At 40.7% G+C, this 17,574-nt stretch overlaps 1 pseudogene; it reads right to left on the reverse strand.

Moving 5' to 3' along the window:
• Positions 1-289: 289 nt before the first annotated feature.
• On the reverse strand, positions 290-16,406 carry LOC110288268 (uncharacterized; annotated as a pseudogene).
• Positions 16,407-17,574: the final 1,168 nt, after the last annotated feature.

A 17,574-nucleotide genomic window follows, 5' to 3' on the forward strand; every position in this document is an offset into this window, starting at 1 on the left:
TGGAGATATTTCAACTGACAGAAAAATCCCATGTTACCAAAACAAAAAGTCCTCTACCCATAGCAGTAGTTCAAGGAGTCAGTGACAGTGTGCAGGGATGTGTTAGTGACTAACTTGTGTTGTCACATGTGTGAGAGTGGTGTGTTCCTGACACCACTGAATGCAGGATGGATACCACTCACTGTGGCCTTGCATTCTCTATCATTATTCAGTCTGAAGATGGGGGATGAAAAGCAGAGCTTTATTTAACCTGTAAAGACTCATAATCTCTCGCTGTGTGGAATATCCACTACTGAAAAGTAGACTTGAGCATCCTTGGACTCTGGATCATGTGCCTTTCCCTCCTGAGTTTGTTCTTACCCGGAAGACTGATGTCTGGCATAGTTTGATCAGATGTGGAATAGGAGAAGCCAGAGGTGGAGATTGGTATTTGGACATTCCTTGGCTGAACCTCCTTTCCCACCATCACCATCTCTTGTTGAGGGGCAGACTCCTGGCTCACAGGGTAGGACACAGAGCTGTAGAGCTGCAGACACTGTCCTAGTTCACCGGGTATCAGACGGTCCAGGCTCTTGTGGTTGTAGTAGTGCACCTGGCTGCCATCCTGGTAGGAAGGTGCCAGGCTGTATCCTTGATCTGGTACCTGTGGTGGCGTAACTTGGACAAAACTGGTTAAAAGTGATGGATGGAAAGGGGCTATGGTATTGGGATCTAAAATTTTATCACACTGGGATGTCACAGACAGGGGGGAGAGTGCAGTGTCCTGGTCAGTGATGGTCATATTGAATTCCTGGAGGGCATCTCCCCTCTCTTTGCTTTCTGTGAGATCCCACTTGAAAACACCTGGATTGAAGAGTGCAGAGGTTGAGTTCTGGCTCTGGTCAGTCAGCTCCACCATCATGGTCATGCCAGCATGTGGGTTAAGGTAGGCTCTGCCTGTGATCAGCTGGAGAGAAGTGTTGGTGCTTGGTGGCAGGAGCCATGCTAAACTCACAGCTGGGGTAGAGGCACTGGAGGTGTTGCACACCCTTCCTGAGTGTGTAGAGTTGCTCATCACAGACAAAGATGGCTGAAGACCGCTTTCTGTCCCAATGAAAGGTGAACTTTGGAAGTTTTCTGTAGGGAGGAAGAGGACAGCAGGAAAATAGTTGATGTTTTCTAGGTTCCTGTGGGGAGCAGTGCTATCTCCAGTTTGTACTGGCTGGGATTGTCTAAGACTGAAGTTCTCTCCAACATCCCAAACTGCAAATGAATCAATAGTACTTGATTCTTGGTACTCTTCAGGATGACCCTCATTTGATGAGCTGCCTGTTCTTTCTCTGTGGGCAGAGAAATCCTAATTGATCTCATTCAACTTTGGCTCCAATCTGGGCACAGTCCTTCTTTGCTCTGGTTTGTCTTGCTCTCATACCTATGATACTATCTCATTACTGTGTCCCAGAGTAGAAATATTTAGAGGCAAGAGAGCCATAGACAGCTTAGGCCTCTTGCTTTGCTCTGTCCTATGTACATCTCACTCTGTAGTGAGACAGGGTCTGTCTACTATATAAAGATGGGCCTGCCCCTGCCTCTGGAGTGCGGTTGTCTTAAGTGAGTCCCAGCTCCACCAGGATTGTATATATTCTATGATTAAAAAAAATAATGGCTGCTGGTGGTGGCACACGCCTTTAATCCCAGCACTTGGGAGGCAAAGGCAGGAGGATTTCTGAGTTCAAGGCCAGCCTGTTCTACAGAGAAAGTTCCAGAACATCCAGGGCTACACAGGGAGACCCTGTCTTGAAAAATCTAACTAACTAACTAACTAACTAAATAAATAAATAAATAAATAAAGCTATAGATGCTCACAGCCAACCATTGAACTGATCTTGGGGTCCCCAATGGAGCAGTTAGAGAAAGGACTGAAGTAGCTGAAGGGGTTTGCAACCCCATAGGAAGAACAACAATGTCAAACAACCGGAGCTCCCAGGCTCTAAACTACCAAACAAGGAGTACACATGGAGGGATCCATGGCTCCAGCCACATATTTAGCAGAGAAAGGCCTTGTCAGGCATCAATGGGAGAAGAGGCCCTTCCTCCGATGAAAGCTCAGTGCCCCTGTGTAGGAGAATGCAAGGGCATGGAGGGAGGAGTGGGTGGGTGGTTGGGGGCACACCATTATAGAATTAGGATGAGAGTGGGGGGATAGGGAATTTCTGGGGGGAAATTGGGAAAGGAGATAACATTTGAAATGTAAATAAATAAAATGTCAAATAAAAAATGATGCATACAGGATTTTCTGTATGAATAATGTATTTAGCTAATTCTTTTCCCTTCTAGATCCTCCTGTGTCCCTCCCACTTCTTTTATAATTGATGCCTTCTTATGACTTAAGTATAAGTCTTACATAGTATGTGTATATCACTTTATAAATACTACGTGGTGATAAATTTTCATATAGCTTGTACATATTTAGGCCTGACTTATTAGGATTTGCAAACTTATTAGAAGGCTTTTTCATGAATAAGATTGTTTCTATCTTTGTTACCTTTGTTAATTGTAATTCTTACAGAATGGGAGCCTTGTTTTTCCATGAATAAGATTGTTACTTCCCTTGTTCCCTTTGTTAATTGTAACTCTTATAGAGTGGGAGCCTTAATAATATCCAACATAGCCAGTGTATACAAGGAATCAAGGAACTCTTTCCTGTCTGGGACAGTGCCCTGAGCAGACCTTGGGTGTGAATTCTGCAGCCAGTTCCACAACGCCCAGAAGAAGCTCCCCTCCCATGCACTCTAGCACACCCAGACCACAAGATCCCAGGATCCCAGCATCCCAGGATCCCAGGAGCTTGGTCACAACAGAATTTCAGGGTTCCAGAGGCAGCTTGACTCCCAGGAGCTCTGACACACCCAGGATCTTAGGATCACAGGATCACAGAATCACAGGACCACAGAGACAGCTGAACTCTGAGGAGTTCTGAAACAACAAGGAACACAGGAAGGATAGTCAGATATAGCGAACAGAGGAAGGTTCCAGTCAGATATCGTGAGGGCAGGTAGCTCTACAGACAACCAGATGATGGGAGGCAGTCCCAGCAGGCAGGCAGATTTCTGAGTCAAGGCCAGCATGGTCTACAAACTTTGTTCCATAAAAGCCAGGGCTATACAGAGAAACCCTGTCTCAAAAAACCATATATATATATATATATATATATATATATATATATATATATATATATGCAAGAAGCCGGGTGGTGGTGTTACACTCCTTTAATCCCAGCACTTGGGAGGCAGAAAAACACGGATTTCTGAGTTGGAGGCCAGCCTGGTCTACAAAGTGAGTTCCAGGACAGCCATCGAGTCACAGAGAAACCCTGTCTTGAAAAACAAACAAATTGTATATATATATATATATATATATATATATATATATATATATATACACATATATATATGTGTGTGTGTGTCTGTGTGTGTATATATATATATAATATATATATATATACATATATATATATATATATTATATATATGTATGCAACAGAAACTAAGGATACATAGCATTATCAAAACCAAATTCTCAGACCATAGCAAGTACTAGATATACCATCACACTGGAAAAAAAGCAAGATTCTGATCTAAAAATCACTTCTCATATTGGTGATAGAGGACTTTGAGAAGGACATAAATAACTCTTTTAAAGAAACATTATGAACTAACCAGTACCCCAGAGCTCTTGACTCTAGCTGCATATGTATCAAAAGATGGCCTAGTCAGCCATCACTAGAAAGAGAGGCCCATTGGACTTGCAAACTTTATATGCCCCAGTACAGGGGAACGCCAGGGCCAAAAAGTGGAAGTGGGTGGGTAGGGGAGTTGGGAGGGAATGTATTGGGGACTTTTTGGATAGCATTGGAAATGTAAATGAGGAAAATACCTAATAAAAAATTAATTCTAAAAAAAAAAAAAAAAGAAATACAGGAGAATACAAGTAAACTGCTAGAAGCCCTTAAAAAGGAAACACAAAAATCCCTTAAAGAATTACAGGAAAACACAATCAAACAGGAGAAGGAAATGAACAAAACCATCAAAGATCTAAAAGTGGAAATAGAAACAGTAAAGAAATCACAAAGGGAGACAGCCCTGGAGTTAGAAAACCTAGGAAAGAGATCAGGAGTCATAGATGCAAGCATCACCAACAGAATACAAGAGATAGAAGAGAGAATCTCAGGTGCAGAAGATACCATAGCAATCATTGACACACAGTCAAAGAAAAGGAATATGCAAAAAGATCTTAACTCAAAACATCCAGGAAATCTAGGACACAATGAGAAAAACAAACCTAAGGAAAATTGGTATAGATGAGAATGAAGATTTTCAACTTAAGGGCCAATAAATATCTTCAACAAAATTATAAAAGAAAACTCCCCTAACCTAACCTAACCTAACCTAACCTAAATTAAACTAACCTAAAAATTATAGAAGAAAACTCCCCTAACATGAAGAACCCATGAATATACCAGAAGCCTACAGAACTCCAAATAGACTGGACCAAAAAAGAAATTCCTCCTGTCACCTAATAATCAAAACAACAAATGCACTAAACAAAGAAAGAATATTAAAAGTAGTAAGGGAAAAAGGTCAAGTAACAAATAAAAGCAGACCTATCAGAATTACACCAGACTTTTCACCAGAGACTATGAAAGTTAGAAGATCCTAGTCAGATGTCATACAGACCCTAAGAGAACACAAATGCCAGCCTAGGCTATTATACCTAGCAAAACTCTCAATTACCATAGATGGAGAAACCAAGATATTGCATGACAAAGCCAAATTTACACCATATCTTTCTATAAAATCCAGCCCTACAGAGGATAATAGATGGAAAAGACCAACACAAGGAGGGAAACTATACTTCAGAAAAATCAAGAAAATAATCTTTCAACAAACCTAAAAGAAGATAGCCACATGAACATAATTCCACCTCTAACAACCAAAATAACAGGAAACAATCACTTTTCCTTAATATCTCTTAACATCAGTGGACTCAATTCCCCAAAGACATAGACTAACCGAATGGACCCAGCATTTTGCTGCATACAGGAAATGTGCCTCAGTGACAAAGACAGACACTATTTCAGAGTGAAAGGTTGGACAACAATTTTCCAATGAATTGGTCACAAGAAACAATCTGGAGTAGTCATTCTAATATTGAATAAAATTGAGTTTCAACTTAAAGATCTCAAAAAAAAAAAGATAAGGAAGGACACTTCATATTGGTCAAAGGAAAAATCTACTAAGATGAAGTATCAGTTATCAACATCTATGCTCCAAGTGCAAGGCAAACCACATTCATAAAAGAAACTTTACTAAAGCTCAAAGCACACATTGTACCTCACACAATAATAGTGGGAGACTTCCAAAGCCCACTCTCATCAATGGACAGATCCTGAAAACAGAAACTAAACAGAGACAAAGGGAAACTAACAGAAGTTATGAAACAACAACTGGATTCAACAGATATCCATAGAACATTTCATCCTAAAACAAAAGGATATACCTTCTTCTCAGGACCTCATGTTACCTTTCCAAAATTGCCCATATAATGGGTCACAAAACAGGCCTCAACAAATACAAGAAGATTGAAATAATCCCATGCACCTTATCAGATCACCGTGGACTAAGGCTGGTCTTAAATACCAACAGAAACAACAAAATGATATGCAAGACATTCAAGTGCTGATCAATGAATACACCCCTTGGTTTTGATCTTCTTGAGGACCTGGATGAACACACCGCCCTCAGCACACCACAGGCTGTGACATATGTAGTGTGTTATGTGTTATGTGACATATATGTGTGCTAGATGTTTCCATGAATGCTTTACAGCTAGGTTTTCAAGGGGGAAATGTATCTTGTAATCGTTTAAATTAGTAGTGATTTTTGTTTCTGGATTATGAACTGCTGGCTACCACTGTGCATTTGCGAATTCTTTCTCATGCATTACATTGACTGTAGAGGTCCAGCAATGTCTGTACACGTGGATAACCATCTATGATTCATAGCTCTGATGGGGCAGTCTCAGCCAATCCACTCTGAACTGAATGTAGACATTAAACTGCTACTTCAAAAACTTGGCCTCAAGATACTCTCAACATATTTAGTGATATGGTATAAATATAAAAATGTATAAATATAGAAAAAACTATTTTTAATACACGTGATTTTATAATTAGGAATAGAAATATATTTGATAGCTATTCTTTAAAAAAAAAAGAATCAAGGAACTCTGCACAAGACGGATGTGACAGATGGTACGAATCAGGGTTCAGAGTGGGGTAGTGCCTTCTGTTTATGACAGGGATCCTGTGCCCAGACAAATCTCAACAGTGCAGTTGCCAAAATAAGGCTGAGGAAAGGACAAACCCTTAGGCCCTTAGATGTGAAACCTGTGTCTCTCTGCAGCATTAGGTCCTAAACTACCTGTGTGTTCCTTTAGGATCAACAGTACACTTTTGACTTCTTTTATTTCTTTATTTTATAGCCCCTCATCTTTATACTTTGGATTTTTTTCCTCTTCCCAGTTCCCATGGCTCTGTCTTTCATGTAACAACCTCAATATTTCTACAGTAACTGCTTCCTCAGAGTCAAGTCCCCTCTTAGTCTCTCCCACATTCACTTGCCTCTTAAGACTCAACAGTTCAGAGCCCAGAGCATAGTGACACTCTAACCCCCTGAGATGGATGAAGAACCACTTGAGAGTAAACTGTTGTGCCCAGAGTCACATTCCTAGTAAAAACCAAAGCTAAACATTCAATTTGAGATATTCATTCAAATTGACATTCAATTTGAATGAATATCTATACCTATGGTATCCCTCACTAGTACTGTATGGATGTTAAACATATATTAAAAATCACGAAAGTTCGATCCAAACCAATTTTAAAGTTTTGTTACTTACCTGACATGATGTATGAGGGAGAGTAACAGTAATCCACACGTGAAGCAATCAGGAAAAATGGTTGTCTTTGTCTGATCTGCTGACCAAACCAGAGAGTGTGTTCAGTATCAGACAGCTCACTGGTCACTGGTCACAGGTTACCTGTGATGATCCAAATTTGTTTACAGGCAGCTCCATGGAAACCCCAGTATTCTACTAGGTGCTGGTAGGCTGGGAGGGAGAATGATGTCATAAATCAAGCAGTAGCCAATTGGAAGGTCATATTCTGAGCTCCAAGACAGGATTGGGTGGAGAAGATGCATGCCAGAAGACCAGCTTCATCCATGAAGCTGAATGTGTGCTGATCAAAGAGTTAATCTTGACATGGCAGCCCTTCTTGACATGACTTTTAGCCTCTGAGATTATGGCAGTGCTTTTGATAAGGTTCATTGATGAAGGTGTTTCTAATGTACATATGATGTAAAACATTCCAAAAGATCATATCCCTTCAGTGCTCATTTATACTCAGACAGAACCCTTCAGCAGGAAGGAGAGGAACATATAGGTTGGGGCAATTTAGTTGAGAAACCATTTCAGTTGATCTCAGTTGTGAGCTGTCAGCATCTCTCTATGACCAAAGGAAGCAATCAAGAGCTCCATTTTAGCTGTGTTGAAGGGCAGGGTTGTGGAGATTATGAATGCTTCAATTTCTTCTCCAGGAGTCCTTTCTTCAGTTGTTCTGACCCTGGTTGACCTCACATCTCTTTTCTCTCCTTTGTAGGCTTTGATCCTTGGACCAGCTTGATCTTGCATTCTTACATTAGTCAGTGATAGCACTGAACTTCCAGAAGCAGTGGTCTTCATTTCATCTGGCAAATGCTTGTAAAGTGGGTTCTGCCCTTATAAGTAAAGAACAGAGGAGCCAAAGTTAAGGCTGGCTACATGCATTCCCTTATTCAGACTTTCTTGCTCTTCTCCTGCCCATATTCTGCTATTTCTGGGTATTTCTCTCTCCTCTTCTGTTTTCCCGAGTTAGGATTTCCTCTCTAGCTCATGTTCTGGATCACACTGTACTTCACTGTCTGCCCTCACACTCAGTGGACATTCTTGTTGTCTTTGTCTCCCTGTTTTTAGTATCATGGTCTTGAGCTACCCAGTCTGGGTGCCTTCTCTCTTTGTCCCCACCTGAAAGGAGTGTGATAGTTCCTGTACCTTCTTCCTTCTTGTAACAGCATCTGTAGAATTCTGGATTTCTGCCATGCTTGAGTCTGAGACCCACATAAATAGAGATGGAGAGGAGAAAGAAAGAGGTGGAAAAAGAAAGAAGTCCTTAATTGGTACAAGATGTTGGGTTACATTAAAAAAATGTAGGTATTTTTGTTCATTTGTTAATAAAGGACCAATCTTTTCCCTTTTTTGGTGTATCCTCACAAACCTGAAAGTTTTTTGACCCTTTTTTAGAAATACATGCAAGTCTTGTGTCTTTTTTTTCTTTCTCTCTTTTTCTCTCTCTTTCTTTCTTTCCTTTCTTTCTTTCTTTCTTTCTTTCTTTCTTTCTTTCTTTCTTTCTTTCTTTCCTTCCTTCCTTCTTCCTTCCTTCCTTCCTTCCTTCCTTCCTTCCTTTCTTTCTTTCTTTCTTTCTTTCTTTCTTCCTTCCTTCCTTCCTTCCTTTCTTTATTCCTTTGCTTCTTTCTTCTTTTTTGTGTGTTGTATCTCCAATTTCTGTGAATTCCCTGGTAGGTTCATAGACTATATATGGATCATGGCATGGGTCTTGTACATGTTCATATGCCATCTATAGTCTAAGTACGCCTTAAAGCACTAACTCATGTGACTGTACCTAGAAGTCTTTACTAAAAATGACACTAGAGCCACTTAAGCTGTCCTCCAGCAACCCTATGAGGTATTCCAACAGTCACTTCGGAGCTTTCACACTGAGCTAATGCTGTAGCTTATAGCCACACATCTGGCTCCATAGAAATGTCCCTCCACGCAGACAGGGCAATGTTGTGTAGTTCTGGGCAAATCTCTGCTGGAAAAATGTCTTTTTTTCACATGGCAACCAAAATGGAACCCTCCTGATGCATCAGTTGTCAGATACTGGCACACATTTGCCAAGGCTATGCCTGAAAGTAAACTCCTACTAGTGGATGTTTCAAAAACCAACACTGTCCTACTGTGGCACTATAGACCCAAGGTGAGTAGAATATTGATTGCCAGGACTGAGAGGAGGATCACTCTGTGGAGGGGGGGGGAGAAGAGAAGAAATAGACTGTTATTTGTATTTTCTTTTGTAATCCCATAATTTCTGTGTAATGTTTTAGTATTTTTCAATTAATTTATTTACTTTTTATTGAAAATAGATTATGTTCTCATAGAATATATCATGATGTTAGTTTCCCCTCCCTCTAGTCTGTCTTGCCCATCCCCAGTCCCCCTGTCATCAGTATCCATTCCCTGTCTATCTTTCAGTAGAAAAGAACATACTTATGAGAGATAACAACCAAACAATTCCAAAGAAAATAAATTGAGATAAAGCAAATCTCTCATTCCCAAGTTGAAGATGGTTACTGATGGGAGGAAAAGATCCAAAAGTCAAAGGCTTTTTTTTAGCGTCTACTGAGATGATTGAATGTTTTGTACCAGTTTGTTTATATGGTGGATTACACTGATAGATTTTTGAATATTGAACCATCTCTCATCTGTGAGATGAAGTCTACTTGATCATGGTGGAATTATGTTTTTGATGTACTAGTGGATTTTGTTCGCAAGAGTTTACTGAGTATTTTTGCATCAATGTTTATAAGGGAATTTGGTCTGAAATTCTCTTTCTTTTTTGAGTCCATTCTGGCAACCAATCTTTCTAGTTTCTTTATGAATGCACTCACACTATGATCTTTCCTCTTAGCAGTGCTTTCATTGTTTCCACTACATATGTTGTGCCTTCATTTTCATCCAATATTAGAAAGTCTTCAATTTTTTTCTTTATTCCTTTCTGGCCCAGTGGTCATTCATTGAGTAGCCACTTGTTTGGTTTTCAAGAGTTCATAGACTTTCTCTTTCCTCTATTGTTGAAGTTCAGTTTTAATTAATGGTGATCTTATAAGATGCAAGGAGTTGTTTGAAATGTCTTGTATCTGGTGAGGCTTGCTTTGTGACCAAGTATATGGTCAGTTTTGGACCCTGAACTGCACACAGGTCCCATTCTCCTTACCTCTCCTATCCAGGTCTCTACATCTTTTCTAAGTATATTTTCAGCTTCCTCACTTGGACCTTCCTTCTTGTTTATCTATTTTTGGATCTGTGGACTGTAATCCAGGTGTCCTATATTTATGGGTTATATCCATTTATAAGTGAGTGCATACCATGCATGTCCTTTTGGGTCTGGGTTACCTCATTCACAGTATTTTCTAGTTCCATTTGTCAGCAAAATTCATGATGTCCTTGTTCTTATTGGTTTAGTAGTATTCCATTGTGTAAATGAACCACATTTTCTGTATCCATTCTTTAGTTGAGGGACATGTGGTGTAAGGTAGAATCTCAGGGTCATTTGATTAATACTTCTCCGATGACTAAGGACTTTGAACCTTTCAAATATCTAGCATAGCTTTGGGTATATGCCAGTGTTCCCTGTGATTCTCAGATTACAGTAGGGTGTGGGGTTTTTGTTTTTATTTTTTCAGAGTACCAGGGACACCACAGATAGCATGCTTACTATTTTTTTTCTTTTTAAGAAGGACAGACTCTAACTTTGTCATCCTCAGAATACCGCATGAAGAAAGACACCTACGAGAATTTTTGTGATTGTTGTTTATAATAGTAAAGTACTAGAGAGAATATTTGACAGTGATGGACTGAACAAATGAAGTGTGTGCTGATTTATTTGGTCAATTAAGTTTATCACAAGAGTGCACAGTCAGCAGACTGGGGCCAGAGAATAGAGAGGTTGAGGCCTTCTTAGCATACACATGGAGACCTTGTCTGAATAAGCAGACAAGTGAGGGGTTTCAAAAATTCAGAGTTACCTAGCAGAAGGGTGCCCAGAATCTCTATATTTTTTTAATTTTTAGTTTATGTTCATTGGTATTTTGTCTGCAGTTATGTCAATGTGAGGTGTCAAGAAGCCCTGGAAGGGAAATTACAGACAGATATGAAGTGCCATGTGGGTGGTGGGAGATAGAACACAGGTCCTTTAGAAGAGTAGCAGTAGCAGGTGCTCTTCCATGGTGAGTCCTTCCAGCCCCAAGAATTTATATGTTTTTTTTAAAGATTTCTTTAAAAGTACCTCTCCCTTTCTTCCCCTTCTACCCCCCCCCCCACTATGTGTAATGAATTATCGATAGATGTCAGAAGAGAACTCCATTGGACCTGAAGTTACTGCTAGTCTGGAGCCACCTAATGTGGGAGCTGGAACCTTTGGAAAAACAACAAGTGCCCTTGATTTCTGAACAATCTCCCCATCTCCCAGAATCTATTTCTTTTTCATCATATCACTTTTTTCATTTATTTAGTTATTGACTTTACAACCTGTCTGCTGCTCCCCATCTCCTTTCCCAGTCCCACCCTCATATATCCCTCCCCCGTCACCCTGTCTTCCTCTCAGCAGAGGCAAAGCCCCCCACCCTCCTACCCTGCCTGCCCTGGGACATCAAGCCACAGCAGGACTAAGTGTATTCTCTCCCACTAAGGCCCAGCCAGGCAGTCCAGCTAAGGGACTGGGGTGGGGGTGGTCCCAGTGGCAGGCAACAGAGTCAGAGACAGCCTCCAGTCCAATTGCTAGGGGACCCACATGAAGACCAAGCTGCACAACTGCTAGAAATATTTAGAGGGCCTTCGTCTAGCCCCTGTGTGTTCTTTTGTTGGTTTAGTCTCTGTCAGTCCCCATGGGCCCAGGTTAGTTAACTCTGTTGGTATTTTTGCGGTGTCCTTGACCCCTCTATCTTGCTCAAGCCCATTCACAACTTCTCCACAAGACTCCCTAAGCTCTGCCTGATGTTTGGCTGTGGGTTTCTACATCTGTTTTCATCCACTGGTGGATGAAGTCTCTTAGGAAGCAGTTATGCTAGGTTCCTGTTCACAAGCATAGCAGACTATCATTAATAATGTCAGAGGATGGCTTTCTCCCATAGAATGGGTCTCAGGTTGAGCCAGCCAATGGTTGGCCATTCCCTCATTCTCTGCTCCATCTTTATCCCTGCACATCTTGTAGGTAGTACAAATTTTGGGTTCAAGGTTTTGTGATTGTATTGGAGTCCCCCTCTCTCCACTGGAAGTCCTGCCTGTCTATGGGATGTGGGCACTTCAGTCTCCCTATACCTCACTGGTAGGAGTCTCAGCTAGAGTCAACCTCATAGACTCCCTGGAGTCTCCCTTTACCCATGTCTCCAGATAGTCCCACATATGTCCCCCATCAATATCTGTTCTCTCTCCTGGCCCTCTCCCTCTCAATTCCCATATCTTATCCCCATCCCTATTCCCCTGCACACTCCCCTCCTACGCAATCTCCTCCCTCCATCCACATCTGAATTCTATTTTAATTCCACTTTTGAGTGAGACTCCACATCCTCCCTTGGGTCCTTCTTATTTCCAAGTTTTTCTGGTTCTGTGGATTTCAGCATGATTATCCTGTACTTTGTGGCTAATATTTACTTAGAAGTGAGTACATACCATGTGTATCTTTCTGTCTCTGGGTTACCTCATTCTGGATGGTAGTTCCTAGTTCTATCCATTTACCTGCAACTTTCATGATGTCTTTGTTTTTAATAGCTGAGTAGAATTTCATTGTTTAAATATACTACATTTTCTCTATTCATTATTCATTTGAGGGACATCTAGGTCATTCCCAGTGTCTGGATATTATGAGTAACGTTGCTATGAGCATAGGTGAGCAAGTGTCCATGTGATATAGTGGAGCATCTTTTAGGTATATGCCCAGGAGTAGTATATTTGGGTCTTGAGGTTAGAACTCTTCCCAATTTACTGAGAAACCGCCAAATTGATTTTCCCAAGTGTTTGTACTAGTTTTCACTCTCACCAGCAATGAACGAGTGTTCCCTTTGTTCTACATCCTCGACAGCATGTGTTGTCACTTGAGTCAGAATGGTTTTGATTTGCAGCTGATGACTAAGGACATTGAAAGTCTCTTTAAGTGCTTCTTGGCCAGTAGAGATTTCTTTGTTGAGAAGCCTACAGAAAGGGAAAAGATCTTACCAAACCAATATAAGAGAGAGGAATATATATATATATATATATATATATATATATATATATATATATATATATATCTTTACATATATATACATATATATATATATATATAATATGTAAAGAACTCAAGAAATTAGAAACTAAAAAAGAAGATCTCAGAAGATGGAAAGATCTCCCATGCTCATGGATTGGCAAGATCAACATGGTAAAAATGGCTATCTTGCCAAAAGCAATCTTCAGATTGAATGCAATGCCCATCAAAATTCCAACTCAATTCTACAACGAATTAGAGAGGGCAATCGGCAGATTCATCTGGAATAACAAAAAACCTAGGATAGCAAAAACTCTTCTCAAGGATAAAAGAACCTCTGGTGGAATCACCATGCCTGACCTAAAGCTGTACTACAGAGCAATTGTGAAAAAAAAAAACTGCATGGTATTGGTATAGTGACAGACAAGTTGACCAATGGAATAGAATTGAAGACCCAGAAGTGAAACCACACAACCTATGGTCACTTGATCTTTGACAAGGGAGCTAAAACCATCCAGTGGAAAAAAGACAGCATTTTCAACAAATGGTGCTGGCACAACTGGCGGTTATCATGTAGAAAAATGTGAATTGATCCATTTCTATCTCCTTGTACTAAGGTCAACTCTAAGTGGATTAAGAAACTCCACATAAAACCAGAGACACTGAAACTTATAGAGGAGAAAGTAGGGAAAAGCCTCGAAGATATAGGTACAGGGGAAGAAATTCCTGAATAGAACAGCAATGGCTTGTGCTATAAGATTGAGAATTGATAAATGGGACCTCATAAAGATGCAAAGCTTCTGCAAGGCAAAAGACATTGTCAATAAGACAAAAAGGCCACCAACAGATTCGGAAAGGATCTTTATCTATACTAAATCAGATAGAGGACTCATATCTAATATATATAAAGAACTCAAGAAGGTGGACTCCAGAAAATCAAATAACCCCATTAAAAAAATGGGGCTCAGAGCTAAACAAAGAATTCTGACCTGAGGAATACGGAATGGCAGAGAAGCACCTGAAAAAATGTTCAACATCCTTAATCATCAGGGAAACACAAATCAAAACAACCCTGAGATTCCATCTCACACCAGTCAGAATGGCTAAGATCAAAAATTCAGGTGACAGCAGATGCTGGCGAGGATGTGGAGAAAGAGGAACACTCCTCTATTGTTGGTGGGATTGCAAGCTTGTACAACCACTCTGGAAGTCAGTCTGGCGGTTCCTTAGAAAATTGGACATAGTACTACCGGAGGATCCAGCAATACCTCTCCTGGGCATATATCCAGAAGATGTTTCAATGGTAAGAAGGACACATGCTCCACTATGTTCATAGCAGCCTTATTTATAATAGCCAGAAGCTGGAAAGAACCCAGATGCCCCTCAACAGAGGAATGGATACAGAAAATGTGGTACATTTACACAATGGAGTACTACTCAGCTATTAAAAAGAATGAATTTATGAAATTCCTAGGCAAATGGATGGACCTGGAGAGCATCATCCTGAGTGAAGTAACCCAATCACAAAGGAACACACACAATATGTACTTACTGATATGTGGATGTTAGCCCAGAAACTTAGGATACCCAAGATATAAGATACAATTTGCTAAACACATGAAACTCAAGAAGAATGAAGACCAAAGTGTGGACACTTTGCCCCTTCTTAGAATTGGGAACAAAACACTCATGGAAGGAATTATATAGACAAAGTTTGGAGCTGTGATGAAAGGATGGACCACCTAGAGACTGCCATATCCGGGAATCCATCCCATAATCAGCTTCCAAATGCTGACACCATTGCATACACTAGCAAGATTTTGCTGAAAGGACCCAGATATAGCTGTCTCTTATGAGACTATGCCGGGGCCTAGCAAACACAAAAGTGGATGCTCACAGTCAGCTATTGGATGGATCACAGGGCCCCCAATGGAGGAACTAGAGAAGGTACCCAAGGAGCTAAAGGGATCTGCAATCCTATAGCTGGAACAACAATATGAACTAACCAGTACTCCCCTGGAGCTCTTGTCTCTAGCTGCATATGAATCAGAAAATGGCCATTTGGCCATCAGTGGAAAGAGAGGCCCATTAGTCGTGTAAACTTTATATGCCTCAGTACAGGGGAATGACAGATCCAAGAAGTGGGAGCAGGTGGGTGGGGGAATGGGTGGGGCAGCATGTGGGAGACTTTTGGGATAGCTTTGGAAATGTAAATGAAATAAATACCCAATAAAAAAAAAGAAGTCAGGATTTGTTTTACAAATGGCAAATGCATTCCAATATTAGTGACACTTTCCTTAAATGTCCTCAGTTCTAACAGACCCAAAGGTTGCCATTCAAATTCCTGATAACCCTGTGGCTGATCATCATCTGGAGGTCGTTGTTGTACATGAACTGGATAGACTAAAGCTTGCTTTCTAACAGCCTTTGCTTGGCTTTCTCTAATTTTATCTTCTGTTTCTACCTGAGTATTTTCCTTAATTGAAATTTTAAATTCCTCCCTAAGGTCTGTGCCCATGCTTCATAGCTCTCCTTTTGTCTCCTCCTGTTCCTTTAATTCCTGTGCTCTCAGTTCAAGACTCTGCCTCCACAGTTTGATTTTGTCTTTATATTGCAATTCTGATACTCTGATGTCCATTTTATTTTGATTGATTAATTTTAAAAGGTAGTTCTTCAAGTCTTGCCTCCAATCCTCATTATCTTCCCTTTGCTTCTCAGTCTGATCTGTGAACTGTTGTATCTTTGGTTCTAGCATCTTTTCCAGCTCCTGTCTCCCATCTTCATTTTCATCTTATTCGGATCTATAATTTCCCCTGTATTCAAGTCTAGTGTTTCCTCTAGGCCACATTACCAAGCCTTGCATTTCTCTTTCTGTTGTTCATGCTGCTCTATAATTTCCTGTGTTTTCTGTTCTAGGCCCTGCTTCCATAATCTTACTTCTCTTTAAGTTGTCATTCTGATATTGCAGCATCTGCCTTAGTTTGATTTCCTAGGTTTAGTAAATTATCCTCTAGACTTTGCTTACCTTGACCTATAAAATTCAGAACCTTTAGTTCTAGTGTTACCTGTAATCTCTTTTCCAAGGCAAAGAATTTCTTATCTAGGGCCCTGTCTTTTGAGAAATCATAGTAAATCAAGAGAATATATATTGCAATATCATCAAGTGACAAGATAGCTATTTCCTTTAAATTGGTCCCTGTCAAATCATTCAAAATATCATCCCATAAACGTTATTTATTGTGTTTCTCATCTTTAAGTATCAAAAATGTTATATTTCTCTCTTTATTATCAATGTATTACTTGATCTGGAGCCCTTTGTACCATTGTCTCCCTCTGCTGTTCAACTAGGAACACTGCAGTTCTCTCTGATTCTTTTATTCACAGGTAGGGGCTGACTGAGGCTTCTGTGCTTCTGTTTGGGTTGCAGCTTGCAGCCTGTGCTTGTGTGTTGATCTCAGGAAGCCTGCAGCTCAAACAAGCAGTCAGGAGATCCAGTCTGGCTGTCCATTTCCTGTGTAGACTCTGGTAGGTGGATGGGTAGGTGAATCGAACACAGAAAGACTCTCCTGGGCATAGATGCCCCAATCAGTTCACTGTGTCTGCCCAAAAACTACCTCCCAGGCAGTTGTGCTCAAGGGTCTCCTGTCCCTCCCTGTGATTCTTACACAGCAGTGCCTAAGTCCAGTTCCAGCCTGGGGTGCTGCCCCTGGCCCTAGCTTTCTGCCTGGGGGCTAGGGGAAGGAACCTCTCTGCAGTTCTCTGTAGGCCCCTCAGACAGACCCAGTCAGCTTTCAGTCCACAGCCTGCTGCAGCCTAGATCTCAGCTCCAGCTGTGTATTCAGGGGTGGGGTGGAAGCAGGGAACTTTTAACTCAGGTTAGCTGAGTTCTAATCCATACGATAGGTGCCAATTTGATGATGTAAAGCTCCAACTCCAATAAGCCAACGAAAACACAACTCAGTTAATATGAATATAAGCTGCGCACCTAGATTGGGCAGATTTACCACTGCACTGTTCCCCAGCTATGAGATCCCTTATAACTTGACGTTTCCCTAGACCACCTGCTTCTGCTCCATTTCCCTTCCGTCTTTGCGTCTTCAGTTTTCCTCTCCTTGTCTCTCCATCCTCCTTTCTCTCCCCCTCTCTCTCTAAAACGTTTTGCTCTACCTTTTCCTTCCACTGCCCAATCACTGGCTCTACCCTTTATTTTACAAGGTAAAATGGGGAGAAGGTTCACATGAAGTCACCTGAGTGTGAGATTCACTTCTCTTCTGAGGCAACCTCTCTTGGGGATGCAGAATTAGCATCAAAATACAAACAGCACCAGGACAGTCTACAACAGAATAAAGCTATCTATCTATCTATCTATCTATCTATCTATCTATCTATCTATCTATCTACCTATCTATCTATTATAG

This window comes from Mus caroli, unplaced genomic scaffold (genome assembly GCF_978045245.1).
Source record: "Mus caroli unplaced genomic scaffold, Mus_caroli_1 scaffold_8, whole genome shotgun sequence".
In the NCBI taxonomy this organism is placed as follows: domain Eukaryota; kingdom Metazoa; phylum Chordata; class Mammalia; order Rodentia; family Muridae; genus Mus; species Mus caroli.